We start from the raw sequence: 4,536 nt of genomic DNA, 5'->3' as shown, positions 1-4,536 counted from the left end.
ATGCATTCGACGCTCGAGCGGTGCTTTTCACGTTCGAGCGTGAGTCTGTGTCTGACGCTCGAGCGGGGCGTTCCACGCTTGAGCGGACTGTGTATTACATCAGTCCGAATTTTAACTTTTTGGATCACTTTTTCGGGCCTCTCTCTCTCTCTCTCTAGCTTTTCAAAACCCAAACTTGAGAGCTTCTCACTCTAGACTTCATTTTCTCTGTAGGGTTTCATCTAGTTTTGGTGATCTTCTACCCTAGTCCCTTTATAAAAAGTGTGGAGCTTGGTGTGGGCTACATTTCGATCCGAAAATCTTTGGGTTTGGAGCACCTTCGAATTTCTTCATCTTCTACATTGAATTCCGAAATTTGAGGTAGGGATAGCCTACTCTATTCTATGAGTTTTAACATAAATTTTGGTCATTGTGATTAGATGGTGTTACTTAGTCATTTTGGGAAAAGTTAGGGTTTGATGTGTAATTTATAAAAGGGGATTTTCAAATGTTAAACTCCATGTGTATGTGAGACCTTGAAAAATGGGATTATTGTTGTTAAATTGATGAAATTGAACCTTAGGTTTAATAATGGAAAGAGGGAAAAATGCCCTAATTATGTTGAATAATTAATTTGGGAAAATGTGAAATTGGGTTGGAAATCATGAAATTGGATGCAATTGTAATTGAATGGTGTGGTTGGATTAATTTATCACCCACTTATGAAATTATTGATTATTTATCTGTTCGATAAATTTATTATCTGTTTAGAGATAACTGCTTTGGGCTATCGGTGGAGGATAGTCTTGATTGTCGTAGACATTGTATGATGATTAGAGAAAACTGAAACTAATCACATTGAATATGTCATTGAATATGACGGTTGGAATAATACAGCAAGTGTGTTTATTGATTGATTATTGTATATGACAAGTATTTAAATACATTGTATAAGTATGTTGTTTGGGAGGAGATAGGGGATGTACTCCATGGTTTGAGAGGAGATAGGGGATGGACTCTCAAACCTATTTGGGAGGAGATAAGGGATGGATTCCACTGATACAGCAAATCTGTGTATCATTTGAAATATGGAAGTGTTGAAGTATGAAAGTGTTTTAATATGAGTTATATTCTCATGTGAATTGTGAAGTATGTGTTATAGTTTCATTGCATTGTTTGGCCAGGTTCTGAGCCATAATTATGAATCGAAACGGTATAAGTGAAGGAAACTGAAATGAAAAAAATGGATGTACTTGATGTTGAATTGAAACATGTTGTAAGTTGGTTGATAAGTGTCAACCATATATCAAATGCTATTGTTTTAGTTATTTCTCATACTTGGTTTAGTATATCTCTGCTGGGCATTGGCTCACCCTATATGGGACATCATTTTCAGGTTCAGGTGATATGCTACCTCCAAGGATGTAGCTAGGGAGGTTGTAGAAGCTGAAGGTTGACTTTTGTGATTATTTTGTGTATTGCATGTATATCAAGCCAATGGCTTATTTTGTGTAAAGAGTTAGAACTCCATTTTTGTTGAACCCAAGTATTGACTTAGAAAGTTGTAAGTATATAGGGCATTTACTTTTGTTGTCAACATGTAATATCTCTTGTAAGAATACTCTGCTGTTGGGAATATGATATCTCTTTCTTGTATCATGAATGTATGATTATGGGTTTATTTTTTAGGGCGTTACAAATGCTAAGTGAGTGTCTTTACTTACCATATAAGGATTGTTATTTATCATTTTTTAGGTACAATTTTGTTTAAGAATGTCCAATAATATATTAATTAAATTTATCAACTTTTCAGTCACTATCACTATTTAAGAAACTAATCATAAATATTTATATTGGAGAAGACATAAAACAGTAGGAAAAAAATCGACGATACACAACATTTCTTTTGTCATAATATATTTATTAGCTTATATGACATATTCACACTTGTTAAATATTAGGGCAAAATTCACTTTATTCCTCTGTGGTTCGCTGTTACATTTTTCGTCTGACTTAAACGGAATTTGAGGTGCACGTGCCTCTAAAGCAAGTTTGGGTAAGAAACGCGTGTTTCCCTCTAAATTTTTTTTTATCGTTTTATCATATGAATATAATCTGATATTTGAACAAATAAAAAGAATAAGAGAATTGAGAAAAATTTCTTACTTAATAATAGAATTGAAATGAAATAGTGAAATGATAAGAAAAATTCTAGCATTTCTTCTTCTTTCTTTTCTTCTTATTAACTCTAACTTTCTTGCTAACACAGTTTTTTTTTTCTTCCTTTGCTCTCTCTCTCTCTCTCCTCGATCAATTAGGGAGAGGTGCATGTATATATAGACTTACATGTTCAACCATCTATTCCCCTTCATTATGTTGCATCATCCAAATCTTTTCCAAATCCAAGACTTTCATCATATGTAGCCTAACATGCAAAGTAACAGGTGGTAGGGTGACTAAGTCTCCCATCGGCCATCTCACCCCTTCTTTTTTTGGAATTAAATTGAATGATAAATTTGTATAATTATGTATTTATATGGGTTTCTTAAAATCAATAAATTAAGATTTTCAATTAAGGTATTTAGTAAGGGTAATTATTAAATTGAATCCTTATCAAAATATTTATAAACGGCAAATATTTAATACTCACAAAATTATTATTCTTAGTAATATTTTTATTTGTGATTTAAATTGGAATAATTTTTACCTAATTTACACAATAATATATTAATTAAATAGTCTTTAAAATTTCTTATTTACATCTTACAATGTATTTTTAAGGATAATTAAATACGAGTTCTCACAATTTCAAAGTCTTGAACACTAAACCTCCTATCTTCTCAAATTGAGATAACACAGTATGCAGTGATTTCTTCTACTCCGCAAATTTTACTCAGATTTTAGAGGGCTAGTTCAACCATCCACAACCCCAAACCACTAGCCCCTCCATATCCACGATTCCACACTCTCTAACTTCCATTGCTCCAAACCCAGTCTCATCCCTATCCCCACCACCCAAAATGAACCCAATTGATAGACAATTTAACCCAAACCTACAAAATCAAACATATAAATCAAATCTTATTTCAATGATTTATAAAGAAAATGGTAAAGAAAAGAAAAAAGATGTTGTGTATGTGGCTCACGGTGGATGATGCAGAACAATGTGAACTCCTGCGTCAGTGGACAATGAGCTTCCATGGACAACGGGTTCACTGTGATTGTGTTGGATGGCTACAACGATCGTCATTAGGACTAGATTGGGTTGCGCTGTTGGTAAATGATAGGGTTACGTGGTTGCAGATGAGAAGAAAGCAACTATGGATGGGATGTTGCCAATCATCAGTGACCGAAAATCTATAGTAATGACTGCTACAATTGTTCATTGCCCTAATTTGGGGCAAAGATGAGAGAGAATAATGAAGAGAATGGTTCATGATGCGAAATTTTGACTTTTTAACACAAAACGTTAATGGAGTGACTGTTGCAATTTAATCCAAAATCATAAGAAGAATAGGTAATTATTTCTAAATGATAGAGGGTAAAGTGTGAATGACTGAAATTACAGAAGTAAAACGGATCTTGCCCTAAATATTAACACATTAATGCGAATCTTTTGTTTATTTATTTATGGAATAATGTGAATCCATTGATACAAACAAATATGAACATGTCACATAAAATAATAACTAAAATATGACAGATAAAATGATAACCCTAACATTATGGTGTTGACTATTAGGATTTGCCTCTCTTTTTTTTTTTTTCATCTATTAATGAACCAAAGCCTAAAAATCAACATTTACTTAAATCTAGAAATTCAAATGATTAATTAATGTTAAAAGTATAATCTATCACTACAACAAAAAAAGGTTTTACCGGCGCGCAATGCACGCCGTAAAAACCCTTCTACAACGTGCAACGCGCATCATATTACGACCAGTCGTGGAAAGTCATTCACTTTCCACGACATGCTTCATACGCCGTCAAAAATTATTTAACGGCAGATTTTGTGCGTCATTGTTACTTTTTTTACGACATGCTATAATACGCCGTTAAAAACTATGTAACAACAGATTTTGTGTGTCGTTGTTACTTTTTCTACGATTACTTTTGTACGTCGTTAATTGGTAAGACAAATAACGACGCTGATTGCATGTCGTAAAATATGTAACACGACGATTTATTATGCCTGCCGTAGAATATGCAGTTTTTTTTTTTTTTTTTTTAAATTTTTAAATTCAGAAGGTTTTATTTGACCAATTTTGTACAATCTAATAAATATTACAAACAAACATCACAAAACATCAATCAACCACCAAAATATTGTTTGAAACATAAAAAATAAACTATATTCATAAATTATAAACATTCAACAATTGTCTATACATTCCAAACATTCGAAAATTATATCCTTAAGTTCTAAACTGTACAAAAAGTTTAAACCACCCAAAGCTATGCATATCTAACTTTCAAAACATATCGACAACTATTAAGAGATTATCTAAAACTACCGACAACAGTTCCTATAGCAGTTACAGCTGTGGCAAATCCACT

The 4,536-nt window shown here is 32.7% G+C and overlaps 1 long non-coding RNA gene across 1 annotated transcript; it reads right to left on the bottom strand.

Moving 5' to 3' along the window:
- Nucleotides 1-2,707: 2,707 nt before the first annotated feature.
- LOC145814830 (uncharacterized) lies at nucleotides 2,708-3,409 on the bottom strand. The gene is made up of 2 exons (XR_014358111.1): nucleotides 3,126-3,409; nucleotides 2,708-3,032 (listed from the first exon to the last, which is right to left on the bottom strand). It is a non-coding gene; the product is annotated as an uncharacterized LOC145814830 (long non-coding RNA).
- Between the last annotated feature and the right edge of the window lie 1,127 nt (nucleotides 3,410-4,536).

This window comes from Camellia sinensis, unplaced genomic scaffold (assembly GCF_055761805.1).
Source record: "Camellia sinensis isolate YWXY unplaced genomic scaffold, ASM5576180v1 Unanchor13, whole genome shotgun sequence".
NCBI lineage: Eukaryota > Viridiplantae > Streptophyta > Magnoliopsida > Ericales > Theaceae > Camellia > Camellia sinensis.
The sequence above is the reverse complement of the archived record's forward strand: the minus strand, read 5'-3'. Positions and strand labels throughout refer to the sequence as shown.